This window comes from Podarcis pityusensis, assembly GCF_964106645.2.
Source record: "Podarcis pityusensis genome assembly, chromosome: 7".
Taxonomy (NCBI): Eukaryota; Metazoa; Chordata; class Lepidosauria; order Squamata; family Lacertidae; genus Podarcis; species Podarcis pityusensis.
This window is the reverse complement of record NC_138031.1, coordinates 5,492,462-5,509,677: the sequence shown is the minus strand read 5'-3', so window position 1 is coordinate 5,509,677 and position 17,216 is coordinate 5,492,462.

Here is a 17,216-nt window from a genome sequence, read left to right as displayed (position 1 = left end):
CAAAATATTTTTCATTCCGCCTTTGGTGATTAATTTGTTTCATTGTGTTCTGCTGTTTCTATCATATGTGGTGCATTTGGAGGGGTTGTGTTTGTGTGTATTAATATCGTTATTTTCGTTTGCAAACCTGCAATTTGTTGTTTGTAGCTGATAAGTTGTATAAAATATTCCAAACAAACAAACAGATAAATATTGATGACAGCTACAAAAGCCAGCCCTGTATTCAGTCCAAAGCAGAACCAGGAGCTAATCGAATCCTTCAGCTTTCCAACCTCACTTTGTCCCCTTAAAACTGAAGACAACCCCCCCCCCTGCTCTTCTTGATTAATGTTTTCACAGTGGATTTCAAGAGAAACTGCAATAATAGGACAGTTAAGAGTAAAGCGTTATCCTTCGAGCCGGTTGGACTATTAATTCAAAATGCCAATCCTCACTGAGAACTCTGCTTTTTGGAATGCTCATGAGCTCGGCACACTGTGTTTGGGATGCTAATTAGATGCTAGGAAAGATGAGCCTTCACTATTAGCCAAATCAGATGTTCACAACAAATCGGGAACTGGGCAAAACGTCCAAATATTGAATTGCAAAGCAATGTTCAGTTTTGTCATGAGAGAGAAAGAGGGTTCAGATCTTATGCCTCTGTAGAGAAATCATAAAGAACAAGAGGCTTTTAAGAACATAAGAAGAGCCTTGTGGATCAGGTCAATGGTCCATCTGGTCCAACATCCTCTTCTCACAGTGGCCAAACAGATGTCTCTTCTGGGAAACATGCAAGCAGTATGGTGCCCAGATCAAGGGAACTAATAGGTAAAGGTAAAGGGACCCCTGACCATTAGATCCAGTTGCAGACGACTCTGGGGTTGTGGCACTTATCTCGCTTTACTGGCCAAGGGAGCTGGCGTATAGCTTCCGAGTCATGTGGCCAGGATGACTAAGCCGCTTCTGGTGAAACCAGAGCAGCGCACGGAAACGGCGTTTACCTTCCTGCCGGAGGGGTACCTATTTATCTACTTACACTTTAATGTGCTTTCGAACTGCTAGGTTGGCAGGAGCAGGGACCGAGCAACGGGAGCTCACCCCGCCATGGGGATTCGAACCACCAACCTTCTGATTGGCAAGTCCTAGGCTCTGTGGTTTAACCCACAGTGCCACCCACGTCCCTAAGGGAAGTAATAGTACCACTCTATTCTGTCTAGGTCAGACCACACCTGGAATACTATGTCAAATTCTGGGGACCACAATTTAAAAAGAGTGTTGACAAGCTGGAATGTGTGCAAAGGAAGGCAACTAAGATGATCTGGAGTCTGGAAACCAAGACTTACAGTGTGAGGAACAGGTGAGGAGCTGGATAAGTTTAGCCTGGAAAAGAAGAGAGCGAGAAGAGATATGATGACCATCTTCAAATATCGAAAGGGCTGCCCCATGGAAGAGGGAACAAGCGTGTTTTCTCTCGCCCTGGAGAGTAGGACTCTAACCAATGGTAACGAGTTACAAGAAAGGAGATTCCAACTAAAAATCAGAAAGAACTTTCTGACAATAAGTGCTGTTTGACAGTGGAACGGTCTTCCTCAAAAAGTTGTGGACTCTCCTTCCTTGGAGGTTTTTAAGCAGAGGTGGGATGGCCATCTGTCAGGGATGCTTTAGCTGAAATTCTTGCATTGCAGGGGGTTGGACTCTTGAGGTCCATTTCAACTCTACAATCCAATGATTCTATGAGTATTGCCTATGCAGATGGGAATAAAGCTCCATGAGGCCTCCGATGGAGGACTACCTCCCTTGAGATGTTGGCGATTAAACCTGGGATATTTTCCAGGCAAAAAAGGTGCTCAGTCGCTGGGTTGTGGCTCTTCCTGCAAATGCTGTGTTTGATCAGGCTCCCCATTTTATGAACCAATCACTCCATATTCAGGCATTTAATGAACGTGAGTAGGAGAAGGGCTTAGCTTGCTGATCTACCCATGTGTCAACTGAAGTTTACATAGCATCACTGCTTGACTTATCCAATTCACCCAGCTGCTACCCAGAAAAGGGGTGGGGACAAGCCTAGTTTGTATGCTGACATTCAGACATCAGAGATAACAGCTGGGTCACTGTTATGCACACATATTGCTAGGTTTTTAAAGCTTTTAAATGTTTTAAAAGCTTTTTCATCTTAAAAAGCAGAGACATCACCTTGCCAACAAAGGTCCGTATAATTAAAGCTATGGTTTTCCCAGTAGTGATGTATGGAAGTGAGAGCTGGACCATAAAGAAGGCTGATCACTGAAGAATTGATGCTTTTAAATTCTGGTGCTGGAGGAGACTCTTGAGAGTCCCATGGACTGCAAGAAGAACAAAGATATCCATTCTTAAGGAAATCAGCCCTGAGTGCTCACTGGAAGGACAGATCATGAAGCTGTGGCTCCAAGACTTTGGCCACCTCATGAGAAGACTCCCTGGAAAAGACCCTGATGTTGGGAAAGATGGAGGGCACAAGGAGAAGGGGACGACCGAGGACGAGATGGTTGGACAGTGTTCTCAAAGTTACCAGCATGAGTTTGACCAAACTGCGGGAGGCAGTGGAAGACAGGAGTGCTTGGCGTGCTCTGATCCATGGGGTCATGAAGATTTGGACACGGCTAAATGACTAAACAACACCAACAACAGATGCTTTCCCCCCTCTTTTGATTTCCTGATTTCCCCCCACCTATGCATTGCCAACCTAGCAGTTCGAAAGCACGTCAAATTGCAAGTAGATAAATAGGTACCGCTCTGGCGGGAAGGTAAACGGCATTTCTGTGCGCTGCTCTGGTTCACCAGAAGCGGCTTAGTCATGCTGGCCACATGACCCGGAAGCTGTCTGCGGACAAACACCGGCTCCCTCGGCCAATAAAGCAAGATGAGCGCCGCAACCCCAGAGTCGGTCACGACTGGACCTAATGGTCAGGGGTCCCTTTACCTTTACCTTTATGCATTGCCTGCAAGATGGAGCAATCTGCATCCTTTCAATAAATAACTTCTCTTTCTTCGAGTTTTCAGACGTGAGAGAACAAACTTCCAATCCTCCCCACCCTATTCTGCTCCTTTGCCATAGCTGCTACCAGCAGCTTAAACTTTAAACGAAGTTAATTGCAAAATTGTTCTTTTAATACTGTATGCCCTAGGGAGGAGTGTCAGCTTTTATTTCCACCACCACCAATAATGATTGTTGATAGTTCGTTATAAAGCATGCTGTGCAATGGACAAAAATGTTACTTCTTCTGCTTTGTAGCTTCAGCTATTACTCCCTCGATGAAAAGACTCCCTTGGGAGTTGATCAGCCAAAGTTTGTTTCCCAGCTTGGCACTCTCTATACTTTTTGATTTAAGGTTCCCCTGTTTTTTCCAGTCAGCTTTGCTAACTGGAAATACTCTATCATGAGTGTTTGCCATTCTGTTATTGTTGGTGTTGTTTCGCATTTCCAACTTCTGGCCACCAGTATTCTCGCAGCCGTGATCCAGCAAGCTCGTCTTAATGCTCTTATGTTAGGCAGTGGTTTCTCCCAAGTTTTCTTGGGAACCAATTGCTAGGGAAAGGGGACAAAATCTCTTTTGCTGCACTTCTGGACCCCATCACCACCCCTTTGTGGATTTTGTGTTTTCATTTTGTATTTTTACATCGTAAGCCAACCTGCGATCTCCGGATGAAAGGCAGTATATAAATTTAGGAAATAATGACATCATCATCATCCTATTTTTTTTTCAAATTTAGCTGAAGAAGAAGAAGAAGAAGAAGAAGAAGAAGAAGAAGAAGAAGAAGAAACACACTGTGAGGTCAGTGGGGCTGAGAGACTTCAGAGAAGTGTGACTAGCCCAAGGTCACCCAGCAGCTGCATGTGGAGGAGCGGGGAATCGAACCCGGTTCACCCGATTACGAGTCTACCGCTCTTAACCGCTACACCACACTGGCTCCAGACCTTCATGTCATTGCTCAATCCGTTGCTTTCATTAATCTCCATGCCACGAAGAGGATGGACTGGCAGAAGCAGGGAGAGAGAGAGAGGGGAGGCAAAAGGAGGAAATTGAATTGGCAGAGAAAGAATCCAATTAAAAATTAAAGTTTTATTAACATACCAATATCCCCCTGTTCGGCTCAATCCATATTCCCATGCATATTTGCCACCAAAGACTCCCGGTTTAATAAACCCAATATCCATCCCGCGAATCAGGTGCACTCCCAACTTCCCTTCCCCAGGAAGGAGATTACACATCTTATTAATGGTGCTGCATTGGACAAGGCTGAATGCTTGCATGTTTTACACGGCTGCCTATCATCTGTGAGATTGTAATTATTTTTAGCTGCTAATTATAGATGCTGTGCCCACACCAGTGGAAACTGGCAGATGTAATTTCCACAGGATCATTGAATCGCCGGGAAGGAAATTCCAGCTGTAACATTATCACTCTCCCATATCAGTTGGGGCTGACGGGGGTTTGGATTTCAGTCGAGCAAGCAGTAACTATGAATGCTTGCTTAGTGCAAGATACCCAGTGCATCTGCTTTGCTGCCATTGCAGCACTGTAGGAAACCTAGAGCTCAGCTGCAACTGGGCCCAGCTTCTCCAGGCAGTTTTTGATTTGAATAAGCAATGTTTGCCTCTTTTGTTGTTTTCCAGAACTCCTTGCAATAGACTTCTCTCCATTTGCATTCCCCAGTAACCGGTAATCAGAAATGTGCTGCCTCTCACCTGGAGGTGGTATACAACCATCAGAAAATATGAAGAGCCTGATGGATCAGGCCAGTGGTCCATGTAGACCAGCAGTTCTCAACCTGTGGGTCCCCAGATGTTGTTGGACTACAACTCCCATCATCTCTGAGCTCTGGCCTTGCTAGTTAGGGGTGATGGGATTTGAGGTTCAGCAACATCTGGGGACCCACAGGTTGAGAAAGGCTGATGTAGACCATCATCCTGTTCTCACAGTGGCCAACCAGATGCCTGTATGAAGCCAGCATACAGGATCCAAACACAAGGGACCTCTCCACTCCTGGGCCTTGGGCCAGTATACCTGGAGCGCCTCAACCCCCATCATCCAGCCCGGACACTAAGGTCCAGCTCCAAGGGCCTTCTGGCGGTTCCCTTCCTGTGAGAAGCGAGGTTACAGGGAACCAAGCAGAGGGCCTTCTTGGTGGTGGCGCCCTCCCATCAGATGTCAAGGAAATAAACAACTATCTGACTTTTAGAAGACATCTGAAGGCAGTCCTGTTTAGGGAACTTTTTAATGTTTGGTGTTTTTAATATTCTATTGGGAGCTGCCCAGAGTGGCTGGGGAAACCCAACCAGAAGGGTGGGGTATTATTATTATTATTATTATTATTATTATTATTATTATCCTGGAACTCACTCTCACAAGAGGTAATTTTGGCTTCCAGCAACTGGTAGCCAGAAGCATTTACTGCCTCTAATCATGGAGGCAAAGCTTAGCCATGTCTAGTAGCCATCGATAGCTATATCCTCCATGAATTCATCCAATCCCCTTTAAAAGCCACCCATGTTGGCGTCTATCAGTGCTTCGGGTAGGAGTGAGAGCCATACCATATTTTTCACCCTATTGGATGCACCGGCCCATAGGACACACCTAGTTTTCAGGGGGGGAAATCAAGGGGAAAAAAATGATCCCCCCCCCGCCCCCGCAGCTCTGGGAGCAGCGGACAGGCTGCACGCAGCCTGTGCGCTACTCCAAGACCTTCTCCCTGCTTTTGTGGGAGGTGGCGGAAGGTGGCCTACGGGCTTTTCGACCAGGAGGGAAAAGGGACTGAAATGGCCAGTCAGTCCCTTCTCCCTCCTCGGGGAAAAGCCCCCAAGAGCAGCGCGCTCTTCAAAGGCTGCGCGGCTCCTACGGGCTTTTCTACGAGGTGGGGGAATTCCCCCACCTCCTAGAAAAGCCAGCAGAAGCCGCGGAGCCCCTTTAAAGAGCGTGCAGCTTTTACCTGCTTTTGTGGGAGGTGGGGGAATTCCCCCATCTCCCGCAAAAGCCCACAGGAGGGTTGGAGAGTAGTGGGAAGGCGTCGTGCGCCTTCCCGCTGCCCCCCATCCTCTGGGGCTGGCGATGGGGGAAGCGCTGCTTCCCCCCCCCGCCAGCCTCCAACCCGGGTTGGAGAGTAGCGGGAAGGCGTCGCGCGCCTTCCCGCTGCCCCCCATCCTCTGGGGCTGGCGATGGAGGAGGCGCTGCTTTCCCCCACTGCCAGCCTTAAAGAGCAGACTCTCCTGGCTTCAGCGGAAGCAACACAAAGCCTCCGGAGCGCAGGCTTCGGAGGCTTCGCGTTGCTATCGCTGAAGCCAAGGAGCCTGCATTCGCCCCATAAGACGCACACACATTTCCCCTTCATTTTTGGAGGGGGAAAAGTGCATCTTATAGGGCGAAAAATACGGTAATTTAACAATGTGCTACTTTCTTTTATCTGTCCTCGATTTTCCAATATCCAGCTTTCCAATATTCAAGTTGCAGTCTTAGGAGAGTATGCTTTGGTGCTTGAATCCTGCTCGTGGGTTTCCCACAAACATTCGGTTGGCCTCTAGAGAACAGGATGTTGAACAACATGGCCTTAACCAGCATGCCCTTTTTATGGTCGTAAGAATTTTCTTGAAGACTTTCTTTTAAAAAATAAACAGATAAGTAAATCACAAACTGATGTGGAAATGTGGAAAGATGAGAAACTGAAAAAAACCAGTCAGAGGGCCTTCTCGGTGGTGGCACCCACCCTGTGGAATGCCCTCCCATCAGATGTCAAGGAAATAGACAAGTATCTGACTTTTAGAAGACATCTGACGGCAGCCCTCTTTTGGGAAGTTTTTAATGTCTGATATTTTATCGTTATCATCATCATCAACAACAAAATCAACATTAATTCTGTTGGGAGCCGTACAGAGTAGCTGGGGAAACCCAGCCAGATGGGTGGGGTATAAATAATAAATTATTATTATTTTTAAGCTGAAATGGACACATTCTAAGATGGAGCTATGTGTGTTTTGGTGCTGGCTCATAGTAGCATTGCCAAGTAGATGTTTCAAATGGTTTTAGGATACAGTTTATTGGTTACATTTTGATGTGTATGTAGTAAGCCACTTTGTGATAAATGCCTCTTTAAAAGTGGGCTGTAAATCTGTTCAATAAAAGAGAAAGAAGCAAGTCCTATTGAATTAAATAAGGCTTATTCCCAGGTAAGTGGGATTAGGACTGCCAACTTCCTTGGTAAATCGAGTTCCAGATCCACTCCCCAGCAGGTTGTAATTGATTGGGTCTCAGATCTGAGCTTTTGAAGCTAGGTATGGGTGCTGACAGCAGGATGCGGGTGGCGCTGTGGTCTAAACCACAGAGCCTAGGGCTTGCCGATCAGAAGGTCGTCGGTTTGAATCCCCATGACGGGGTGAGCTCCCGTTGTTCGGTCCCAGTTCCTGCCCACCTAGCAGTTTGAAAGCATGTCAAGTACAAGTAGATAAATAGGTACCACTCCGGCAGGAAGGTAAATGGCATTTCCGTGCTCTGTCCTGGTTCTCCAGAAGCAGCTTAGTCCTGCTGGCCACATGACCCGGAAGCTGTACGCCAGCTCCCTCGGCCAGTAAAGCGAGATGAGCACCGAAACCCCAGAGTCGTCTGCAACTGTATCTAATGGTCAGGAGTCCCTTTACCTTTACAGTGGTACCTCGGGTTAAGTACTTAATTCATTCCAGATGTCCGTTCTTAACCTGAAACTGTTCTTAACCTGAAGCATCACTTTAGATAATGGGGCCTCCTGCTGCCGCTGCGCCACCGGAGCACATTTTCTGTTCTCATCCTGAAGCAAAGTTTTTAACCTTAATATTTCTGGGTTAGCGGAGTCTGTAACCTGAAGCATATGTAACCTGAAGCATATGTAACCCGAGGTACCACTGTACCTTTAGGGGTGCTGATGGAGGAGGATAGAACATTATTCTTGGGATACTGATTGCTTCCCTACCAGAAGACTGGCTGAAGTCCTCCATATGTCAGCAGGAGAGGCTATAAGATTGCTACTCATCATCTCAACAGGATGTTGTTAACACTTCTCCCTCTTCCTGGAAGGCACAAGAGGGACGCAACATGTTCTAGATATTCTCTTTCACCAGCATGAGGGAAACATTCAGGGTCTCAGGTGAAGGAAGTAATCTCAGGTCTTGTAGAGGTCAGGAAGAGAGATGTGAAAAGCAATTGAAGTGTGCGATGTTGCGGCTCATTGCTTAGGATGAGAGAGAAAAACACACAGTCTTGAGAAGCGAGAGTGCTACTTTTGAACAAGATACTGCATGCTGGGCAAAGACAAAGCTTCAAATAAGCCACAGAGCTCGGGGACACACATAGCACGATGGCTGAATGGATGAACGACACCTATGGATGTTCCTCTTTCATATCTCAAAATCCTGGCCTTGCATGAGTAAGATGGTCACAGACACATCACAATCAATCAAAATGTTTATTCGGCTTTACGCCCATCATAAAGCACAACACACAAAACAAATCAAAGACACATCACAATGTTCCAGCTTTTAGCCATCTACCAGGATATAGTTTCTGTACAATAACACCGGGATGGAAATGAAACTTTATCACGAACTGTGCATAGTATGGCCTCAGTCCAGTATATCTGAAGGAGCATCTTCACCCCCATTGTTCTGCCCAGACACTGAGGTTCAGCGCTGAGGGCTTCTGGAGGTTCTCTCACTGCGAGAAGCCAAGTTACAGGGAACCAGGCAGAGGGCCTTCTGGGTGGTGGCGCCCTGTGGAACGCCCTCCCACCAGATGTCAAAGAGAACAACAACTGCAGTGGTACCTTGGGTTACATACTGTCAGAGTTGCTTCCAGATCCTAGCTCACAGAGGATCACGCTAGCCAGCGATCATTAAATAAAAGTCTTTATTGAGTTACAGTTTCCATTCTCAAGCTGCTGCGTGCAACCCTACGTCTAATGGTTAGATCGGCGAAGCTCCATCTGAGTCTCCGCCCCTTGTACACCAACTTAATATCCTAGCCTTGCTCCACCTTTTCCGCCTGACTGTTCTTCTCTGGGTCCCTCTGCCCCCCGGGGTCTCTTCCTTCCGGGATTCCTCTGACGCTGACCCCCCTGACTCTTCTCCCTCCTTTCGGCGGGCTTTAGGACCTGGCTCCCTTTCCGGGCTGCCTACTGCGCCACCTTCCTGTGCATTTGAACTTGTCGCGCGCGCCCAACCTTCCACCTTCCGTCTGACCGTTTCTTCGCTCCCCGATGGAGGTGTGGCCACTCCTGACTCGTGCCCTCCCCCCTGTTGTGAGCTGCCAGCGCTTGATCCCTGGCGCCCTTCCTCTTCCCTGCTCTCTGGCGGTGACGCTGGTCCCGATTTCCAACTGCTCCCCTCTGAGTCCCCTCTGGCTCTATCTTCCTGGGGTGTCCCCCTAGGCTCCCCCCTTGCCCTGGCCACTGGTGCTCCTTTCTGTGAATCTTCTGATTCACTGGAAAGACTCGGAGATCTCGGGTCGTCGTCATCACTCATCTTTTCTTCTGCCTCCTCCCCCTCGCTCTCTGTTTCCTCCCTTGCCCTTGCCTCTGCTCCTGAACCCCTGACATCCATCCCCCCCTCGAAGCCCCCTCTTCCCCCCTCCCCTCCTTCCGGTGCGGGATCTGGGTGCTGCTGTGTCAGGGGGACGAATGTCGGATACAGTTCGCTTCCCGTGGCGGGCCGCCATCCGAAGTCTTCCGGTTCTTCCTCCCTGCTCTCGTTGACGACGGTCACCTCCGCTTCCATCTCTGTGCCGCCGTGCTCGAAACCCGGGTCGTCCCCGAAAACGTCCATGTCCATCTCTCCCTCGTTGCCTTCTGGAGACGTTGCTCGTCCTGGACCCTCCAGCCACCTTCTGCGGAACTGCTCCTCTGGTCGATCATCCCACCAATACGAGGGTTCTGAAGCAGATCCCGAGGGTGACCCCTCCGGGGAACGGGCGTCTCGTGTCGGTTCCTCGTCCGAGTCGAACCCCCGGAACGTGCTGGCTGAAAGCGTGGGCGTGAAAAGCCAGTCGTCGAAAAAGTCTGCTGGCATTGGCCTGTGTGGGAAGAGGGCATGAAACTCTTCTTTGAGCAGAGGTTCGTCTAAAGCGTAGCCCGGCACCCAGCTGTTGGCACTGGCCGGGGTGCCCTCCTTGGCGAGAAGGTATTCTACCCCCTCTTCCCCCCATCTGGAGTCCAAAATCTCCGTGACTTCGTTGATGCGCTCCTCCTGTGCCACTCCCCCTTGCCCGGTTCTCTCTCGGAGCGGACCCGGTGCCGTTCCTGGTTCCTGAAACCTGTGAGGTGCCTTGTAGGGAGTGAGCACCGATCTGTGGAACACCGGATGCATTCTGGAACCCTCCGGAAGAGCCAGCCTGAAAGCCACTGGGTTGACCTGTTCTTCGACTTGGTAGGGCCCCAGTTGTTTATGCCCTAGTTTCTTCTTCGCCAACGACCTGGCCGGCACTGCGTGGGCTGCTAACCAGACCCAGTCTCCCACATGGATCTCTTCGCCAACCCTTCTGTGTTTGTCCGCTTGTACCTTGTATGCGTGTTTAGCCAGCTCCAGGTGCCGCCGCAGCTGATCGTGGACCTCCTGCAACTCCGACGCGAACGCATCTGCTGTCTGCGGCTCCCCCTCCCCCATTCTTTCCAGTCCCGGGAAGGTTCTGGGGTGCCTCCCGTTGTTGGCGAAGAACGGCGTGACCCCCGTGGACACGTGCTTCGTGTTGTTGTAGGCGAACTCGGCGAGAGGCAGGTAATCCACCCACGTCGCAGGCTGTTGATTCGCATAACATCTCAGGTACTGCTGCATGATGGCATTGACCCGCTCCGCTTGCCCGTTGGTCTGCGGGTGTCTAGCCGACGCCAGGTTGATCTTGACGTTCAGGAAGCCCATCAGCCTCTGCCAGAAGTTCGAGATGAACTGTCGCCCTCGGTCGGACAGAATAGACCGCGGCAGACCGTGAACCTTGAACACGTGGTCTATGAACAGTTTGGCGGTTTGTTCCGCCGTGGCCACCTTCGCACACGGAATGAAATGTGCCATCTTGGAGAACAAGTCCACCACCACCAGCACAGCCGTCTTGCCCCTCGAGCTGGGCAGATCCGTGACAAAGTCCAGGGCCACTCTCTCCCATGGTTCGAACGGAGTTTGCAGCAGTTCCAGCAGTCCGGCCGGCGGTCTGTGCACTGGTTTGGCCCTCTGGCAGGTGTCACACCTCGCCACGTAGTCCGCGACTTCCCCTCTCATTCCGGGCCACCAGAAGTCTCTGGCTACTAATTCCACCGTCTTCTCCTTGCCAAAGTGCCCGGCAGTGGGCGCGTCGTGCAGCTGCTGCAGTACCTTGGCGCGAAGTTCGTCTCCCGGCACGTAGATGGCCCCTTTACGGATGAGCAAACCATCTCGCAGCTGGAACTCGTCGGTCGCTGCCGTGCCCCTGTGCACCTCTGCCATCTTTGCTTGCGCGAAGGAGTCATCCTGCAACGCTCGTCGCACCGCATCCAGGTCAACTGTTGCCGCCGCGCACGCCCACACTGTCGGTGCGAAGATGTGCATGGCGGCCGCTGGCGTTGCCTCCTCCAGATACTGTGGCTTACGGGAGAGAGCATCCGCCATGATGTTGGTGTCCCCCGGGACATATTCTATTCGGAAGTCGAAATTCGCAAAGAACTCAGCCCAACGTATCTGCCTCTGGTTCAGGAACTGTGCCGTGCGCCAGTGCTCTAGATTCTTGTGGTCCGTGCAGACCTGCACCGTGTGCTTGGCGCCGATCAGGAAGTGCCTCCACGCTTTGAACGCTGCATGAATGGCCAGCAACTCCCTGTCCCAGATGGTGTAGTTCTGTTCGGACTTGCTGAGCTTCCTTGAGTAAAACGCTCCCGGCCTCCAAACCCCCTGCGGGTCTTTCTGCAGCAGGACTGCTCCCACGGCTCTGTCTGAAGCGTCTGTCTCCACCCTCATCGGCCTGCTGGGGTTGACATGAAGCAGCTGCTCTTCCGACGCGAAGAGACGCTTGAGTGCCTGAAAGGACTGCTCCGCCTGCTCTGTCCAGATGAACTTCTTTTTCTTGGAGCTGAGCGTGTCCGTGATGGCCGCTGTCTGCATCGCAAAGCCTTTGATAAACTTGCGATAGAAGTTCGCGAAGCCGACAAACCGTTGGACCTCCTTCCGGTTGCGTGGGCTTTTCCAATCCAACACTGCTCGGACCTTGGCGCTGTCCATGGCGAGCCCTTTATCAGACAACTTGTAGCCCAGGAAATCCACCTCCGTCACGTCGAATTGGCACTTCTCCAGCTTGGCGTAAAGCCTATGTTGCTGTAGCCTGCTCAGCACTTCCTTGACGTGTCTGTCATGCTCCTGCTGCGATTCCGAAAAGATCAGGATGTCATCCAAGAAACAGACGCACGTCTTGTAGAGGAGCCCCGCCAACACGTGATGCATGAAAGCTTGAAAAACGTGGGAGCCATTTTGCAATCCAAAAGGCATAACTCTATATTCGTAGGTGCCCAGGGGCGTGAACATGGCTGTCTTCCACTCATCTCCTTCCCGCATGCGAATGAGGTTGTATGCCCCTCGCAGGTCCAACTTGGTGAACACTCTGCCCTTCCGTACCTTTGCGAGGAGGTCGTCGATTCGGGGCATGGGGAAGTCCGATGGCTTGGTCACACTGTTCAAGATGCGAAAGTCCACTACAAGTCTTTTTTGGGGCGTGTCCCTCTTCTTAACAAAGAATACCGGACTGCCCCCCGCTGCCTTGGACTCTCGGATGAAACCGCGCTCCAAATTATGATCTATGAACTCTTTGAGTTCCTGCAGTTCGTCCTCAGACATGGAATACAGCTTCCCTTTGGGCAGCGCCGCCCCCGGCAGCAGGTCAATTTTGCAGTCATATGGTCTGTGGGGGGTAGCCTGTCTGCCTCCTTCTCGCAGAAAACCTCCAAAAATTCTGCGTACTTGTGGGGAACCGCTTGCAGCGTGCCTAGCTGCAGCTGTGACTCCTCTTCCTCTCCTTCCTGCCTGGGCACGATGCAGTGTTCAGCGCAAAAGGAAGAGCCGAAGGTCAGCTGCCTCTGGTACCAAGCCAGCGTCGGGCTGTGCTTGTCCAGCCAACTCATGCCCAATACAATGGGCGTGTCCGATAGTTGAGTGACATTGAAGCTGATGATTTCCCTGTGATTCCCAAGTCGCATCACCATTGGTGGCGTCTGCTTCACCACTTGCCCCCCTAGCAGCTCCCTGCCATCCACCGTGACAACCTGCAGGGGCAGCGTGGCAGGCAGCAACTGTATAGCGTGCCGGTCGACAAAGTCCTGCCCTATAAAGTCCGCATTGCTTCCGGAGTCAATGGTGATTGGCACGTCCATGGTGATTCCATTGGGCAGCTGGAGCGACGCGGTGAGCCTCACTACCGGTTTGGGCGGGAGGGGGTCCATGGGCTGTAAAATCTCTGGGGACTGCTTCACTGACACGTCTGGCTGGGCCCCAGTGCCTCTTCCAACCAGACTCCGTCGTTTCCCTGCTGTGGTTGTCCTTGCTGCGTTGCTGCAGTTACCATTGCTGAGGCTGCAGTGTGCTTGTGGAGCCTCTGGGGACACTCTTTCGCCATATGCTGTGGATCATCGCAGATGTAACACTTCCTGTTCCCTCTAGGAGGCTTCGCTTTCACTGCTGCCGGTGCTAGGGCTCTGGCTGCTGACTGAGCCCTTGCACCTCCAACCTCCATAGGTTCCGCTCCTCCTCCTGGCGGAGGCGTGGATTGCGCACGCGCTGCTTCTCTGGGAAGGAAGGAGGAGCCCCTGGCTGGTTCGCGCCCTCCACGCCCTTCGCCACTGCTCCACGGACGTCCTTCCAGCCGCACCCCCACCGCCAGCGCCCTCTGAACGATCTCCTGCGTGGTCCGGGGTCTCTCCCCCCTCGCAATTTCATCTTTAACCGAGCCGTGCAATCCCTCCCAAAACAGGTCTCTTACAGGAGCCGAATCTCTGTCCCATTCCAGAGCACTGACCAAAGCGAAAAAGCGGGCATGGTACTGCCTTACGCTGGCCCTCCCTTGCTTCAGTCCATGTATCTGCTGCCGAGCAAGATCCACGTCAATGCTTGACAAAAAGCACCCATCCATCGCTTTAATAAAGGCATCCGCGTTTTGGAGCGCCGGATCCTTATCTCTCCACAAATTGCGCAGCCATGCTTTAGCATCTCCATGCAAATGGGACATGATGAATCCCACCTTCTCTTGCTCATCTCTAAAGTCTTTGTTCAGCAGTTGCAGTGCACACATTACATCTGCTCTAAAGTTGGGGTACTGTTGCAAATTCCCATCGAAGTGAGAGACCAAACCGCCTGTTCGTCTCCCCAACCCAATCCCCTCCGGTTTGGGTGTCAGTTGCCCTTGCTTCGTAAGCACTTCCAACCTGACCTGGAGATCCCTGTAGGCGGCAGCTGCGTCCTCCTCTCTCTTCCTGGATGCAAGAGCCTCGGCATTCAGGCGCGACACTGCTTCTCTGAGTTCCACTATCTGCTGTTCGGCCGTCATGTTGTCTGCCGTTCGTGAGCTCGCTAGTAGGCACCCGCTTTCTCTCCTCTCCGCGAGGCTGTAGATGCCCACAATTCATGAGATGGAGCTTACTGTCAGAGTTGCTTCCAGATCCTAGCTCACAGAGGATCACGCTAGCCAGCGATCATTAAATAAAAGTCTTTATTGAGTTACAGTTTCCATTCTCAAGCTGCTGCGTGCAACCCTACGTCTAATGGTTAGATCGGCGAAGCTCCATCTGAGTCTCCGCCCCTTGTACACCAACTTAATATCCTAGCCTTGCTCCACCTTTTCCGCCTGACTGTTCTTCTCTGGGTCCCTCTGCCCCCCGGGGTCTCTTCCTTCCGGGATTCCTCTGACGCTGACGCTGACCCCCCTGACTCTTCTCCCTCCTTTCGGCGGGCTTTAGGACCTGGCTCCCTTTCCGGGCTGCCTACTGCGCCACCTTCCTGTGCATTTGAACTTGTCGCGCGCGCCCAACCTTCCACCTTCCGTCTGACCGTTTCTTCGCTCCCCGATGGAGGTGTGGCCACTCCTGACTCGTGCCCTCCCCCCTGTTGTGAGCTGCCAGCGCTTGATCCCTGGCGCCCTTCCTCTTCCCTGCTCTCTGGCGGTGACGCTGGTCCCGATTTCCAACTGCTCCCCTCTGAGTCCCCTCTGGCTCTATCTTCCTGGGGTGTCCCCCTAGGCTCCCCCCTTGCCCTGGCCACTGGTGCTCCTTTCTGTGAATCTTCTGATTCACTGGAAAGACTCGGAGATCTCGGGTCGTCGTCATCACTCATCTTTTCTTCTGCCTCCTCCCCCTCGCTCTCTGTTTCCTCCCTTGCCCTTGCCTCTGCTCCTGAACCCCTGACACATACGCTTCAGGTTACACACTCCGCTGACCCAGAAATAGTACCTCGAGCTAAGAACTTTGCTTCAGGATGAGAACAGAAATCGTGCGGCGGCAGCAGCAGGAGTCCCCATTAGCTAAAGTGGTGCTTCAGGTTAAGAACAGTTTCAGGTTAAGAACGGACCTCTGGAACTAATTAAGTACTTAACCCGAGGTACCACTGTACCAGACTTTTAGAAGACATCTGAAGGCAGCCCTGTTTAGGGAAGCTTTTAATGTTTGATGCATTACTGTATTTTAATATTTTGTTGGAAGCCGCCCAGAGTGTCTGGGGAAGCCCAGCCAGCTGGGCAGGGTATAAATAATAAATAATAAATTATTATTATTATTATTATTATTATTATTATTATTATACCATATAACTGCAGAGTTGGAAGGGACATCAATGGCCATCTAGTCCAACCCCCTGCAGTATAGGAATCTCAGCTAAAGCATCCATGACAGATGGCCACCAACCTCTGCTTCAAAACTGCCAATGAAGAAAAGCCCACCACCTTCTGAGGAAGTCCATCCAAGTTTGGAACAGCTGTCACTGTCAGAAAGTTCTACCTGATGTTTAGTCAGAATCTCCTTTCTTGCAATGTGAATCCATTGGTTTGAGTCCTACCTACTAGATCAGGAGAAAACAAGCTTGCTGCCTCTTCCGTGTGACATCCCTTGAGATATTTGAGGATGGCTATCATATCTCCTCTCTGTCTCCTCCTTTCCAAGCTAAACATACCCAGCTCCTTCAACCGTTCCTCATAAATGCTTGGTTTCCAGACCCTTGATCATCTTTGTCACCTTCCTCGGCACACCTTCTAGCTTGTCAATATCCTTCTTAAATTGTGCTGCCCAGAACTGGACACAGTATTTCAGGTGTGGTCTGACCAAGGCAGAATAGAGGCGTACTATTACTTCCGTGGGTGGCGCTGTGGGTAAAACCTCAGCGCCTAGGACTTGCCGATCACATGGTCGGCGGTTCGAATCCCCGCGGCGGGGTGCGCTCCCGTCGTTCGGTCCCAGCGCCTGCCAACCGAGCAGTTCGAAAGCCCCACCGGGTGCAAGTAGATAAATAGGGGCCGCTTACCAGCGGGAAGGTAAACAGCGTTCCGTGTGCTGCGCTGGCTCGCCAGATGCAGCTTGTCACGCTGGCCACGTGACCTGGAAGTGTCTGCGGACAGCGCTGGCTCCCGGCCTATAGAGTGAGATGAGCGCACAACCCTAGAGTCTGGCAAGACTGGCCCGTACGGGCAGGGGTACCTTTACCTTTACCTATTACTTCCCTTGATTGGAACACTAGATTTCTGTAGATACAGTCTAGAATAACAATAGTTGTTTTGCTGCTGTGTCACACCGTTGACTCATGTTAAGGTTGTAGTCCACCAAGACCCTGGGTGTAAAGCCAGGTGTCCCCATCTTATATTTGTGCAGCTGGTTCTTCCTGTCTAAGTGAAGAACCTTTCATTTGTTCCTGTTGGAATTCATCTTGTTAGTTTGGGTCCCATTCTCCAATCTTGAATCCTTTTTCTGTAGTCCTTTTTATAGTCCTTTTTTATAGACTGCAAAACTGAACCCTTTTTTCACTGTGCCTTTTGTGGGAACTACAAACTCAAATGAATTTTCCCACATCATCCTTCCTGTAGGGCAAGGGAAATATTGGAAGCTGCCTTTTATTGAGTCAGAACATTAGTCTGACCAACTCAACACTAATGATTGGCAACAGCTTTCTAGGGATTTCAGGCAGAGGAGTCCCTGTTGGGAGATGCTGGAGACTGAAGCTGGAAACTTCTACATGAAAACCCCCACAAAACAAGCAT